The 16,289-nt window shown below is 39.5% G+C and overlaps 1 protein-coding gene across 1 annotated transcript in view; it reads left to right on the top strand.

The window, feature by feature from the left end:
• Window positions 1-8,023: 8,023 nt before the first annotated feature.
• The window catches only part of FOXN3 (forkhead box N3), a 368,264-nt gene continuing 359,998 nt past the window's right edge, over window positions 8,024-16,289 (top strand). Inside the window, exon 1 of the mRNA XM_029058898.2 lies at window positions 8,024-8,190. The gene's annotated coding sequence lies outside the window, so the exon portion shown is untranslated. The remainder of the gene's footprint in view (window positions 8,191-16,289) is intronic.

The raw sequence follows: 16,289 nt of genomic DNA, 5'->3' as shown, positions 1-16,289 counted from the left end.
CTAAAAAAGGAGGGAGATTGTAAACTTCTTGAGGACAGAGATTGTGTCTGTCATCTCTGATGTATGATACTCTCCCAAGTGATTAATACAGTGCTCTGCATGCAGGAAAAGCTTAATAAATACCATTAATTGGGAGGGCAGGAGAAAGGGTGGGAAGGAAGAAGGAAAAGAAGAAGAAGAAGGGAAGGGAATTAAAGAAAGGAAAAAGGATAATAGTTGTGGTATTTGTTAAGTGCTTCCTATGTACCAGGCACTTTACTAAGTGCTGGGGTAGATACAAGCAAATAGGGTTGGATACAATCCCAGTTCCACATGGGGCTCACAGTCTTAATCCCCATTTTTCAGATGAGAGAACTGGGGCCCAGAGAAGTGAAGCAACTTGCGCTAGGTCACATAGCAGACAAGTGGCAGAGATGGGAATAGAACCCAGGTCCTTCTAACTCCCAGGCCCGTGCTCTGTCCTCTAGGTCATAAAAGGAAGGGAGGGAAGGGAAGAAAAACATCATATTGAGCTTTATTCAGTGAAAGCGACCCAAAAGACTGGAGAGCTTTAACTTTCCCTTAAGCACCAATTTATTTTATTCCTAATATTTTCTTAGCACCTATTGGACACTTAAAAATATTTATAGGAGATAAAAAATGAAGGCAGTCTTTTCTCAAAAGAAATGAACATTCTAATTGTGGAAGACAAACAAAAAGTCCATTCATATATCAAACATAACATTCCAGAACATCATCATCACCTCTGTCACTTATCCTTATCCCTACCCCAGAAAGAAGGGGAGATATGATGGTAAAAGGTAGGACTCAAAGGTGGAAGTAAGCTGGTTAAATTTGACTTGGCTGTCAAAATATCTAGCATTCCCTCTGCCCTCCCAATTTGTGTTTTTCTGTTCCTTTTCTCACTGAGCCACTTGTGCTCCCTTGGTCTCCAGCAGCTGCATTCATACTTAAAGGCAATCTTCAGTCAATCAATCAATCACATTTACTGAATGCTTACTGTGTGCAAAGCACTGTACTAAGAACTTTGGAGAGGACAGTATAATAGAGTTAGTAGACACGTTCCCTGCCCACAAGGAGCTTACAGTCTAGATGGGGAGACACCCATTATTATAAATAAATAAATTACTGTTATGTACATAAGAGCTGTGGGGTTGATGGAGGGGTGAATAAAGGGTGCAATCCAGGTGCAAGGACATTGCAGAAGGGAGTGGGAGAGGAATCTTGGGCTTTCCCTTTATCCCATCATTTTATTCTCCCCTCCTTTGCTTTCCTAATTTCTCTGTTTACTTGTTTCTCAGAAGTGGCCCAGCAGTCTCTTCTCTGGTGTGATTTTATGTGTATTTCTTCTGCTCCCAATCTACTCCATCAACCAATGAGATTCACAGTTTTAGAGAGGGCTGCTACAGTGCATTATATCAAAATTCCCAGTAAGTAAAAGAGGTCAAGATTGAAACTATCTCAGGTTTTTTTTCTCTTGAGACTCTCAGAGTCTTCCCATGAGCATATCTTTCCAAGACACCATAAGCATTTTAAAGAAATAATTTTTTTGAGAATATTTCATTCCTTTTATTTAAGGAAAATTCTGTTCATTGATTGGAATTTTATTTTAGATTTCTCTTAGTATTTCAACTGTTTTATTAGCGGGGGCATTTATATGGGAATGAAGATCTTTGCTTGCTGAGAAATTTCTCTTCTGTTGCTCATCCCTTACCTGAATTCTTAAGGATTCTAAAGTAATAACCCAATTATTCCATCTGGGAAGATTAGATTTCGGTGATTTCCAGTGCGTAAGAAGCTGCCCAGGAGGTGACCTTTCTTTGTTTTACTAAATGTATCACATCCACCTCCCAGCATTTATTTCCCCCACTTTGTGAGATTTAGCTTCAGTTGTCATATCAGTATCAACATCAACAAATTTATGAGCACCTAGGTTATGGAGAGGTCTGAATTAGGCACTTAAGGAATTAATGAAAGAAGTGCTTTGCACACAGTCAGAGCTTAATAAATAGGATTGAAATGAAGTGAGAAATGTTTGATCCCTGCCTGCAGGAACTTGGAAACTAAAATGCAGTCCACTCCCACACCTCAAACTTCCCACTCCACAGACATTCTGAAACATGAGTTCAAATTCTGGCAATTCTTTTTTTAAAGTCAAACAAGTTTGAAGTGTGGATGGTGGAAATTGATACCCAAAGCAATTTTTAGAAGAGGAACCTAGAACAGAGAGTAACAGTGGATTTTATTTTGTGGGTACACAGCACTGAAGAAAACACTTGAGAAAGCACAACCAAAAACCCAAGCCCTGCCCATAAGGATCTTCCACTCTAATTGGGGAAAAGACATAAAACACATTTATAAATGGAACAATCAGAGTAAGTAGTTGGATATACACACATTACACACACCGTGTGTAAGCATAAACAGATACCTATGTGCTAATTGGGTTGTAGTTGGGTTGATTTGACTCAGGGTCTTGGGAATTAATCTGGAAAGGCTTGTCTGGAGGTGAGATTTTAGAAGGGCTTCTGAAGGTGGCTAGAATGATGGTCTAGTGGATTTGGAGGAGAGGGAGTTCCAGGCTGAGGGATCAGCTTGAGCCTGTGGACAGAGGGAGGAGAGTAGAGAGCAAGGTACCGTTCTGGCCCCCAGTTCTCTGTCATTTCATGCTTGCCCAATTGCTTTTGACCTCCCCCACAAATCCTCTCCTCTACTTCACTTGGAGTATTTGTGATTGTGATACTAAGTGCTGGGGTAGATACAGTATAAGCAGTCCCTTTCTCACATGGGGCTCACTGTCCAAGAGGGAGGGAGAACAGGTATATAATCCTCATTTTACAGATGAGGAAACTGAGACCCAAACAAGGTAAATGACTTGCCCGAAGTCACACAGCAGGCAAGTGCCAGAGCCAGGATTAGGACCCAGTTCTCCCGATTCCCAGGCTCTTTCCGTTAGGGTGTACTGCTTCTTTAGAAACTATGTCCAGTCTCATTATCTTTTTCTTACCCAACATTTAGCCCAATGCTGGACATAATGTAAGCACTTAATAGAAAAATGGGTCTCCTGATTTTCCCAGAACAGTGGTCAGCAAGGCTAGCTATTGCTGGACTAATTGGCACTTGAATATATTATAACTCAGTTATTTGATGGGGATTTAATTCATCATTAACAAAATTGTTTTAGTATTACAGGGTACTTCTAGTTGCACTCTCCTTTTCATTCATTCAATAGTATTTATTGAGTGCTTACTATCCTTCTGATGGCACCCAATACTGTGTGCAATATTAGCCCCTGAGCCCAGAGTTTTCAGAGGTTTTAATGTGATCTGAAATGCTCTGATGAAAGGAGCTGCCATGTTATTAGAAATACCTGAGACCAGGCAGTGAGAAAAGGAAGAGAAGGAGTTAGTGCAGACTTAGAGAGGAACTAAATCTCCTTTGACTCTTGAAACCAATGAGAAAAGCCAAATTGGACTTAGCTTCTGGTCAGAATTCTCTCCTAAAGTTCTCCTCTTAATGTTTACATCCTAAACGTACCTATGGCTCTCTGGATTAACTGTTTCAAGTGGAAAAGTTGCTGTTTGAAGGGTGGGGGAAACCACAAGCTGGGGGAAAACATTAATTAGCCATTTTTAGGAGTAATGTAGAATCTCACTAAATTGCACTAATGACAGGGAGCCCCCCTGCAAATGAGGAGTTAAATGAGGAGTCAATTAAGGAGTTAAATGTGAACAAAATCAAGGACAGGGACTGAATCATAAATGTGTTTTATTCATTCATTCTAAAGAGCCTGGTTTTGTTGCAGTCGGTCAGAACTGCAAACCATAGCAAGGTATTAAATTCTTGAAAGTATAGTTTTTGAAAAGTTAGGGAGTCAAGTCTTAAATCTTTACTAAGAAGTGAGGTGAAACTGTTTTCATTGGGAATGATCGGGCTAGTAAATTAATAATGTGAAGATTTTTTTAAAACATTGCAATTTAGGGTTTGGGAAGGAAACAAGTAAAGACACCTTGTCTGTGAGAAAATTCATAATGATCTGACTTGGGACTAGGTGGCTGGTGGCTGGGGGTTAGGCTTTTGTCCACCTAGTTTTCTAACTAGTTTTAATGGGGGAGTGTGTGTGTGTGTGTGTGTGTGTGTGTATAAATATATTAAGACTGTGAAAAATTTCAGCTATTTCCATACAAAATAATTTGTTTTGTGTTAATCTGCGACAAGTCTAATCCTAAATGCCTACTTAATGTAAGCATTGATTGAGCCAGGTACTTAGTACTTAGTTCATTCAATCATATTTATTGAGCACTTACTGTGTGCAGAGCACTATACTAAACACTTGGAGGAGTACAATGTAATAAACAGACACCATTCCTGCCAACAACGAGTTTACAGTCTTGAGCACCTCTAAGCCTAACCCAGAAACTCTGATGTCATAAAGTGCACTTGTGTGAGAGCTTTTAAAACTTTCCAACCCCACAACCCTGATCCTCAACCCTCTTACAAACTTGAGAGATTCAGGGAATTCCACACACTTCAAGCAGTTCTACCAGCAACTCTGGTCAGAAGCTGTCAGTCACAGGGATTCTTGGCCAGTCAGGAGTTCCTCATGTGGAAGCAATCCTTTTTCTCATTCAACACACGTATTTAATCCATCAGTAAATCCTGTCGGTTCAACCTTCACAACGTCGTTAAAATCCGCCTTTCCTCTCCATCCAAACTGCTACCATGTTAATCCAATCACTTATCCTATCCCGCCTTGATTACTATATCAGCCTCTTTGCTGACCTCCCAGCCTCCAATCTCTTCCCACTCCTGTCCATAGTTCACTCTGCTACCCGGATCATTTTTCTACAGAAACATTCAGGTCATGTTTCCCCACCCCTCAAGAAACTCCATCAAGCAGAAACTCTCCACCATTGGCTTTAAAAGCACTCAATCACCTCCCCTCCTACCTCACCTTGCTACTCTCCTACTATAACCCAGACTGCACACTTCATTACTCTACTCTAATCTTCTTACTGTACCTCGATCGCCTCAATCTTGCCACTGATCTCTCACGCATGTCCTACGTCTGGCTTGGAATGCCATCCCTACTCAAATCTGAGAGACAATTATTCTTCCTGCCCTTCAAAGCCTTATTGAAGGCAATCTCCTCCAAGAGGCCTTCCCTGACTAAGCCCCCCTTTCCTCTTTTCCCACTTCCTTCTGCATCACTCTGATCTGCTCCCTTTATTCATCCCCCCCATCCCAGCCCCACAGCACTTATATACATATCTGTAATTTTATTTATTTATATTAATGTTTGTCTCCCTGTTTAGACCATAAGCTCACTGTGGCAGGGAATGTGTCTGTTCACTGTTATATTGTACTTTCCCAAGCGCTTAATATTGTACTCTGCACACAGTAAGCACTCAGTAAATATGACTGATGGACTGACTGACAATCTCTGTGGTTTACTGCCTTGCCTAAATGAGCCCATCACTGTTTTTCCTGCCCTTCGGTGCTGACTTGCAGTGAAAGTATGGAAGTTGCTTTTGGATAGTTAATAACAAGACTGGTAATCAATCAGTGTTATTCATTGAGTGATATTGTGTGTAGAGCACTGTACTAAGCACTTGGGAGAGTCCAATACAACAAGGAGCTTACAGCCCGGGCGCAGCCCCCAGTTTCCAAGCCAAGTCCATCCCTCAGGAGCTTCAGTCCACCTGCCACTCACATGCTCATGGCCTATGGCCACTTCCTCCCTTGTTTTCCTCCTCCCCATTTCTCCACTCTCCCTCCTCATGCTCCATCTTCTCCTTCCCCTTCCCCTCCATCTCCCCCCAAATCTCTGGCTTCTGTTTTTCTACAGTAAAAAAATCAAACACCATGTTTGTTGGGGGATTCTTGAGCACAAATTGGAGTAAAGAAGTTGGATTTACATTCTTCACTGCTGCCTCTGACATAAACAATTGAGGGAAATTTAGCCATACAGAACAGAGCTCTATATTCTTGCCACTGACTTGCTCATGGGCTTGGGAGTTGATGCTCTTGATAGAAAGTCAACTTGCTGAATAAACTAGAAGCTCAGTTCTTGGGTTCACTCCATGCTTTTTCTTTTATTTATTGGGATTATTTTTTTAAAAAAATTTCAGGCTAACAGGTAATGCATAGCTAAATAAAATTGCTTATTGGTAATTGCCTGTCAGAATCCAGACTCATCTTTGTCTTTTTGCTGTTGGTATATTTTCTGTGCCAGGATCCATATTTCATACTAAAATATCCCACTTTCTAAGGGAAAAATGACCTAACTTGTTTTGTGGGGGGTTGGTACATAATGCTGTTCGTCAGGGTGTTTCCTTTGCAGTGCAGAAGAGAAGGAAGTGGATCACCACAAAGAAAACTACTGGTTATTCTCCCATGGGTACAAGGAGTGTAAGGGGTGACACCCCTTCCAAAAAGCTACTCTGGCTTCCATCCCAGCATGAGGCGTGAAGCATCGAGCCATTCTGTTAGACTCTCTGGCAGGCAGTGATCATTTATGTCAGGAAGCCTTGAAGTTTCAGGCTAAGTCTAACCTTGGGAGTGTCTGTGACAGAGAGCAGTCAACAAAAACTTTATTTGAGGAAAGGACACCGAGGGGTCTCAGGTGAGGGAGGCTGGAGAGGGAAATGAACCTGTAGAGGACCGTCTTCTACTCTCTTCAAATAGAGATGGACGCCCACTGTTAGAGAGCACCTTTGCCCTTCCTTTAGATTTAATGTTTCATACTTGACTAGGGGGACTGCTGGGCAAACCTTATCAACTGGATAGAATTCTTGTCAGTGTGGATTGAACTAACTCAAAGCACTTTTCTCAGGTTCAAGTTGAGTTCAAGTAGAATATTTCAGAGCTGCCGGTTCCTAAAATGGAAAAATATGTTGTAGCATTTTACTTATCTGTCAAACATTGGTAAAAATGCAATTAGAAGTTGCGTGATTCACTGTTGCAACTGCTATTAGAGGTAGCCTTTAGACTGTGGACTATCAAGGACTTAATATATTTTCAAACACATGACTAGGTCTGTGGGAGGTGTTTGCTTGAAATGCCATTAGAAGTTTAAAGCTTTCTTCACATGTCGTCTGAGAGACTCAGATTGCTGACCTGAGATTAGGCCTTGGTAAAATCTGCTGTTGTGGCTGTGTGTGTGCAGAACTGGTTTTAATGTGTTAATGTAAGCATCCTTTTTGACAGTTTTTGAAAACAGTCTTTGAAGTTTCATGCTTTGCATTTCAATCAGAAAACTTTGTGTTTCACTTCCAAATTGTTTAGTAAGCTAATATTTGCTTTTTTAATTTGTTTTACTCATGTTTTCTAAGGGACACTTTCTTCATTAATCTTTTCTGATTTTCATCTTACATAATTTTATGTAGTCCCTGGGGGATTTCTTTTAAGAAACTATGATATTTGCTTTTCTTAGATTTATTGTTTAAAGTATCTTCTCAAAAAGCAGTCGAATAGTTCTGAAAGCATTTGTGTACCTAAAAAAAGCCCAAATATAATATCTGGGGACGTGGGAAAAGTGTGCAAGAAAAATCTCAGCATGGGGGTATGTACAAAAACCAATCTACCTTTAATTAACTTTTCTCCATGCGTTTTATGATGTTACCTTTTAAGCAAGTGCAATGTAATATTTATCATGGGGAAAATAAATCTGTTCTGTTCTGTAGCTCCCTTTACATTAGAGAATTGAGAGTTGAAGATATTAAAAATAACTTTCCCTGAGGTTCAATTGTGTGTAATCTTTTCCTTTAGGCATTTTGTCCCTGGATTTCACATAAATCTCCTGGTTTCATTAACAAGCTACCTGGGCCATGGCTGTTTTTGCAATGGGTACAGAGAATTACGTTTTTCAGCCGGATAAGCCCTGCTTCTAAGTCGTCTGCATTCTGGACAAAATGAATAAGTGATACAGTCTGTATGGCTGGGGAAGCTTGGTTGAGCACTAGGACCCAGTGTGGACTTTCTTAGTTCTATGGTTTTAGCAGCACCTCTGACACAAGGATAGCACAGTGAGCATGGAGTCTGGGTTACGGCTGCAATCTGTTTGTGGGGCTCATTCAAAATATTAAACTAACCCAGAATGAAAGGATTAACTGTAAGAGTATAACACAACTGCAGCACCAGCCAATGTAGAAGGAAGGAAAAGCAGGAGAAAAAAGAGAAAGATAAAAGGTAACTAAAATGGTTTTCATTTCCTGTATCAATCTTTGGCTCTGGGTTTAGCATTGTCATTAGAAGCCTGTAAATGTTCAGGCAGCTGCAGTTTTTTGAACACTGATGTTTTTAAAGATAATTTTAAAAAATTCCACCCGGTTTTACATTGATTTACTGCATGCAGCTAAAATAGGAAATATGGAAGGAATGACCAATAACTTATTTTGATTAGCTCCGTTTCAGAAGTAAGTTCATTAAAAAGTTTTTTTATGCATTTGTCGATAAGCATTTTTTTAGTTTACATGATATCTGATAGAAAAGAGGAATCTGCAGTTATTTTATTGTGTAAATGATGTAATATTTTGTGACTTTCACCAGATGTTACTTTTATCGATAATGGAACAAAAATATTCAATTTGCAGTTTTGAGTGCTGGAGGAATTAAAACAGTATTGGTGTAGCTGTTCTTAAAAATCATGAATACAATGTCAAATCGTTGGGCAGTTTAGATCTGTTTTTTGAATTCCTGATTATTCTGCTATGCTGTGCACATCTGAGAGTTTATATTGAGTGCTGTAAAAATATTTCTCCTGGGGACTGATGTTGTTTTGAGAAGAAAACCATTATTGCGACTGAAGCTGCTATAAGCACATTTTTCATTCTTTGTTTACACTATGAAAATGACATTTGAGAAAGGAAACATTTTTCTTAGCAGATTTAAACTGTGGGTTTGTTTATTTTTTAATTTTAATAGGCCGGGCGTTAGAAGTTCTACATTTCAGGTTTGCTTTAGAAAATACATTTGATGGTAGTTTGGATGGATTAATAATAATTTTAAAACGCATCAAGACCGAAAGGAATAGTCTGTTGGAAGCCCCCATGTGGAGATTGTCATATTGACTGTGCTGCTAGTTCATCAAAAACAAAAAAAAATCATTTTCCTAAACAGGCATCCCAATTTCTTTTGTTCCCATATTTGTCACTGATTGTCAGCTCCCTCTATCAGCTCACAGAGTTCCTATTTTCAAAGTCCTTCAGATTTTAAAGTGCCACTTTTACTTTCAAATTAATTGGTCAAGTTATACGAAGACTGACTTGCCAAGTAGATAACCCATTCCTCAATCATTAGATTTTATATTAGCTTCACTGGTTTTTGTGATAACAGTTTTCAAGTGCAATTTGCGAAATACTTATTTTCAGACATCTATGTACTCTTATTAACATCAAGAGTAAATAGGCCATTTTTCTGGCAAATCTCTTTGCACTAGTAGGTTTTTATTGGCACTAGTAGATGTGTTCTGTAAATTTCACCCCTAACTCTAGTTCCCTGTTTTAACTTGAAAAATGCACAGTTTCTAGAGAAAAAACTTTTTTTAACCAGTTTTCAACATAAGTATTAGTGTAGATGGGTTATTAACCATATCATTACTTTGATAATTTGAGTGGGTTTTGCATTTAAATGTTTTTTACACTAAATTTTAGAGTGTGACATAGGGTAAAAGGAAAATAAAATGAAGAGCAAAACAATGAAAATGAGCTTGCATACTATTAAAAAGAACTGTGGCATCTGGTCTGAGGAGAATGAATTTGGCAGTAAAAATGGTTGTCTTCACAGTATTTCATGTAGTAACTGGTAAATATTATGAAGTGTTTTTATCTTTTTTCTTTAAAGAGAAAAATATAAGGCCTGTGGAGATTTCCATTTGAAGCTTTCTGTGCCTTTAAAGCACCTCTGTTGTTAAAGAGGGACTGTCCCATGAGTTGTTAAATGTATAAACACTTTTCTGATTGGCTTAAAAATTTAGACACAGGAAGTGGATGGTATCTAATAACCGACAAGTGGAGACATGGTTGTCATGGAAACTGGGAAGACTATCTCCCCCACCCCCCCTCCAACCACCACTTTAAAAAAAAAAGCCTGCATGTCATCACAAATGCCTGCAGAACATGTTGGCTTCTGTGAGCTTTCCCGCAGCATCTGTTGAAACCTGAGAATGTGCCTGTCAAATCAAGGTCATTTTACAACAAAAACGCTCCATCTACCATATTTCATAACTGAATTTTTATTTGTAGTACGTACCAACCAAAGAATTTAAAGCTGAAAAGATCTGACATGCTTACTCTGCATTTTCTAGCTACAGACGTGAAAAGGCTAAGGAAAAAGAGGCTAAAAAGAATGCACTAGGGTATCTATTATTGTAATCAAAATATTTCTTGCACTTAGTTCTAAAGTGAAACTTCTCTATTCAGAAATGCTTTTTAAAGGATTGAAGTCTGGAGCATTTCCTGTGGGGAATATGTTATCTAGGGGATGTTATAATGAGGTTTTACTGTACACGAGTGTTCAAAGTTGAAATACAACATTTGAACGGAAAAGCTGTAGGCATTTGGGAGGTCTGCTTTAAAGCTGTGTGTGAAGGAATAAATGCAGAGTCTGTTGGGGCTTTCAGTAGTTTAAGAGATAACATTCCACTGCAACAACTGTAAAGATGAAGAAAATATACATTCAGGGAACACTGGCCTGGAAATATCAACCACCAAAATACAATTTTTCTCTACGTAACTTTGGAAAAGTTTCTATTTTATATCACCCCCGCCCCCCTTCTCTTTGGTGGCTTTTTATATGAGCAAAAGTGGTTTTGCTTTCAGAAGTAGAAATGGAATGTTCCAATGGGTTGGATTTTCTCTCTTTCCTGGGGTAGTCAGTACTGATCTTTCATATCTTGGCTGCAGGACATCTTTGGTTATATTTGTTTTCACTGAAGCATTTGGTTTTTCAGATCAATTGAAAATATGAGCATCTTTTCCAAACACTATGTATTACACTATATTTGAATGCATTTTCTTAAATATCAGTTATCCATTTTAAAGTTTAAACCCACCAGTTTGACCTTTTTCTTCACTAGCAAATTTCATTGGTTTTAATATCAAGCAAGAAATTTAAATTTAGTATAAGAAATCTAATATATATTTGAAATGGAGATCCAGGGTTATCATTTATAATTTAATAGTTTTTGTGATCTGGTAGTCTACTGCTTATATTAAATTAGCATTTAGAAAATAACTGGTAATTTAACGAAGAAGGTTAGGTTTAATGGCAGACATAGTCTCTTCTAGCAAAGGATTTCCTGTTGGGAGCTTTCTTATCTGAAAGTAGGTTCATTGGCAGGAAATATGTCTGTTGCTTGTTTTTACATACTGAAGGAAACCAACAGGATTAAATGGTTTCTAGATTCTGTTTTAATTCTCTATTGTCTTTAGCTTTTGTGAAATAATATTTTTTTCAAAGCACTTAATTTCTACAGGTTTTATTACTTCAGTCACTTTTCAGTGTGGTGCTGTTACTCTTGAAAAGTAGCAGAAAAATATGCCTCAAACACATAACAGTATTTTCCTTCATATAGTTTACTCTTTATTTTTTCCCATGATACATATTCACACTAATTTATACTTGTCACGTAACAAAATACATACTCCTTGGAGTTTGATTTAGTAATTCTTTTGGGGTGGATTTGAAAGAGTTACAGAATATTAAAATAATCCAATTCAAATTATTTCATTGGATTAACCTGGAGAAAGAAGGGGATTCAAGTATACAAAAGCTTATATTAGGGGTTGATGTCCTTGTTTTTCTTCGCCGAGGTTGAAACTAGAGGAAGTGGGGTTCACCTGAAGTTGGAGAGGTTTTAGGTTAGCTTTGAGAAAGAACTTCACAGGAAGGGGTTTTAGAGGTGACTATGAAATTCATTTTTTGGGGGGTCTTTAGAAATGGATAGATTCTCATCTGTCTGAAATGGTTTAGGTGAGATCTTGCCTGTGGGCTGGGGGATTGGCTGTTGAGGATTCCATCCAGCCATGGGAGGCTATGATTCTATGGAAATACTGTCTTTCATGCAATTTGTTTTCAAAGTCAGTAGTATTTTCATCAGTAAGACAGGTAAGCATTCCCAAACTTGATTTTAGAAATAGTCAGTAGTTCCCCTGCTGGAGAGGGAAGAGGATCTCCCCACAGTTCATTTTCCCAATTCTCCCTTTCTAAGATATCCAACACACTGGGGTCAAGGAAGCCTCCTGGAGCCATATTGGCAATCTCCTTGAATGGTATTCTTGGCTACCTAACATTCGTAGCTAGCGGGATCATTTGTCTTGAATATTTATTTTGTATCTGCAAGAAAAACCTTCCATGGGTAGAAGCAGCTAGAAAATTGTATTGGAGATAAAGTTGTATATGTAACTCTATGGCTTCACTTCCACCATCTTAGTACACACATACTGTGAGTATTCCAGAGGGCATGAATCTGTGTTAAATCCAGTGTCTCTACAGTTTGGTGAGAGAATCAGACCCAGTATATCATCAGTCAATAAATAAAACAATTCATCAAGGGTATTTATTGAGTGTCTTCCAAATGCTAAGTACTGTAAGTGGTTGGTAGAATACAACAGAAGCATGACCCCTTAAGGAACTTACAACATAATTATTGTTAAATGACAGTATTAAGTATTATTTTAAGATAGTCCTGTTGTATAGGTCCAGTAGAAAGAGCGTTGCTCTGGGAATCAAGAGAGCTGGGTTCTAATTTTTGTTCTGCCTGAACATGATCCTTCTCTCTCTCTCTCTCTTTCTCTCCCTCTCCCCTTTTTCCATATATCTCCTATTTAAAGAATTGGATACCTATGTGCCTGCACAGAAACCCCAATCAGGAGAGGGCCCACATCCCTTTGGAAACAGTTATGTCCTGGCAGATTCAGTGATTTTCTTGGGAAACCAGTGACAAACCAGTCATTGGTGTAGCTGTTTGAGCCTCCCTCAGAACCCTGACCCCTGAAAGTCCCAATGGGAGGGAGATATGGAGGTGCACCTTGCCCAGAGCTTTTTTTAAAAAATTTCAGAATACCAAACAGTGGCTACCAGGACTGTGTTCCCCTGGCTGGATGGACATGGGCCCATCAGCATCCGCTCCCTCTCCCCTTCTCCCCCCCCACCCCCACATTAAGGACGATGGAGTGGGTATGAGGGAGGCAGAGGTGGGTATCCTTCAAAGGGCCCCAGCACCATCATCTCTGTTAGTGCATGAAACTGCTTAACGTGGATAATGTGTGACAGCTGTTTTGTAAAACTGCCTACACATTTGGCTCTTATCTCATATAATCTGGTACCTTTGAAAGATCCATTCAGTTAAGACCCCGAGGACTGCGAGGCCCAAACTTGTCTGACCCTAGCCGGTTTCCCTGTCTAGGATTAGGGTAATTATCATGGGTTGCCCAGCTGATGAACATTGCCTCCAAACTTTTAAAATTTGCCCATTTTTCAAAGTAACAGAAGTTATATCAACAGCAGTGCTTTTCTTTATAACTTTCAGTTGCTTTTAGGTAGGTGTAAGAAAGAGTGTTAAACTAATCCAGGATTCTCAGTTCCTCATGTGTCCTTTGGTATTTTAAAATGGACCAAATCCTCCAGTGAGCTTCATTCTAGATGTGTTAGACTCTTTGGAAGATGCAACCACTTTGAGCAAATAGAGTTCCTGTAGTGGCATAAAGTTGTAATTTGCTAAATTTCTGTTCTGGTCCTACTAGCCACACAAGCTATCTCAGTGTTTATGTGCCTCTCTAGACTTTTATATGTATTTCTGTGATTTATTTTCTTGCACTTGGTCTAATTGCAGTACATGCTTGATTTTTGTATTTTCCTTTCTCTGATTGAATTTAAATTACATGTGCCAGCAATCTACTCTTATTCTGATTTTTGTTATTCTACTCAACAGCTAATACAGCATTTTGCCCTGACTAAGCCCCAGTAAATATTGTTGTCAATGACAATTATGATAAGTGGAGTTCTAGAAGTCTGAAAAAGTGGCTGAAAATTGCCTAATTTTCACCTCTAAAAGGGAGTCCGGCGTGAACAGTGCTTTTAGGTCTCTCTTGATTTAAACTCTGGAATCACACCAGAGGCCCCACCAAAGAAGTGCACCAGGAAAAGCTGACTCACCTGTGAGGTCTTACTCATTGTAAGCAAGTATCCATTAATATTGGTAGTAGAAAAAGAAATCCATGAGGGTTTTTGAGGAGGTGAAGTACAGAAGGAGTGTTTGCTGGCTTTTTGCAGCTTGCTGGCTCGATGCTGGTGGGCCCTATCCAGAAGATAGATCAGACTGCTGCAGTCGCCTACGTAATGCCATAGCCCAAACTTACATTTGAAGGGGCAGGCCTGCTTTGGGGAAAGAGAGCTTGAAGCAAGAGTTCTCTGCCCGGAAGAGATTTCGTGTTACTTGCTGTTTCAGATTTAGTCTTCCTTTCCGTTCTCCCCTGGAGAAATGGGGTAGAAGGTGTGGCTGTGGATGTGGCCTAGGACGTGGAAGGGAAACTTTGTGTTCTTTGCTTAGTAGTAGGCTTATCCTGTCCCAGTAAGCAAGAGAGCTGGCTCCTTCCTGATTCCTGATTGTCATTTTGAGGGATTAGATTCCCACACCTGGCCTACATTAGCTGCCTTTCCTTACTTCTTCTCTCTCCCTCGACCCACCCCCATTCACCATTTCTCTGTATGAGACTCCTTCTGAGTCACCTTCCGTAGCTATGGCCCAGAGACACTATTTTAGGGGTGAGGATCCCTTTAAAATGGATTCTACCCTGAAAGCTGCAAAAAATCCTGGCTTTTTTAGGGTTCAGTGTTTAGATGGTTTCAACATTTAGGTAGGGAGAGTGGAGAGTGTCCTCTGAGCAAAGGCAGATGTTGGAGTCAGAAAGTCCCATGGGCTGGGTCTCATCCGAGAATTGAAGGTGATCAGTCTGGTTGCTTTGCAGAGCTTTCTGGATAATTCCAGGGTTTAAATGGGATGGAATCTCACAGGATCTCTGATCTGGTTCCCTTTTATTGAAGGGAAGCAGAGGTGGAACATACATCCCAGGTTGGGAGGGGAGGAGAGTCTGGACCCTTTTATCTTTCCCTTGAAACTCTTTGAGTTCAGCCTTACTCTTCTGAGATCTCAAATTAGGGCAGACCAGTTCTGATGGGAACATTGCTCTTCCGATTATGAAGCCATTGGAAGGGAACGATGTCTTTTTGATCAATCATTTTCCCGACGGAGTCTCCACTCCCTTGTTACTGAAATCATTGTTCCTGACACCAGGCCTCCTTAGGTGCAGAATTAAAGAGCAGAAATAAGCTGGAATCTGTCTTTGTGCTTTTCACGACGCAGCCCAAGCAAAGTGCTCCCCTTCATTATGTTACCAAGAGGGAATTGAAACATTAGTGGAAAAAAAGGTGTTGGAACCCTTGCCACACATCAGTCAAACACAGTTGCCATCTGAGTTTCTTTTTCCCATTCCAGCCAAATAAAGATACCAAATCAGAGATTTCCTCTGGAATCCAAATCCTGTTCACAAGAACATTGCCTAGAAAAAAATCTCCACTTTCCATGTCTACGATCAGTGATAGCAGGTAATACAAATTTATATTGGCAAATGTGTCAGCTTCCTGTACTTTTCTTCCCCACTAAATGACTTGGGGGCAAATAGTCCTAATTTACCAGAGAGTATTCCAGAGTTATGCAGAAATAGATTTTCAAGGACTAGACTCAAGAAGAACCAAAAATATGCTGAGCTGTGGAGAAGTAAATCCCCCATGCTCTGTAACTTCAAATGAACCTGACTCTTGTACTGTAAAATACTGAGAAATATAGAATACTGTAGGAATATAGAATACTGTACTACTACTATGTTTGATCTGCATGTTCATTCATTCATTCATTCATTCATTCACTCAATCATATTTATTAAGTGCTTACTGTGTGCAGAGCACTGTACTAAGCACTTGAGAAAGTACAATACAACACTGAACAGTTCATTCATTCATTCATTCATTCAATAGTATTTATTGAGCGCTTACTATGTGCAGAGCACTGTACTAAGCGCTTGGGATGAACAAGTCGGCAACAGATAGAGACAGTCCCTGCCGTTTGACGGGCTTACAGTCTAATCGGGGGAGACGGACAGACAAGAACAATGGCACTAAACAGCGTCAAGGGGAAGAACATCTCGTAAAAACAATGGCAAATAAATAGAATCAAGGCGATGTACAATTCATTAACAAAATAAATAGGGTAACGAAAATATATACAGTTG

This window comes from Ornithorhynchus anatinus, chromosome 1 (genome assembly GCF_004115215.2).
Source record: "Ornithorhynchus anatinus isolate Pmale09 chromosome 1, mOrnAna1.pri.v4, whole genome shotgun sequence".
Lineage (NCBI taxonomy): Eukaryota > Metazoa > Chordata > Mammalia > Monotremata > Ornithorhynchidae > Ornithorhynchus > Ornithorhynchus anatinus.
This window is presented reverse-complemented; position numbering and strand designations above follow the sequence as displayed.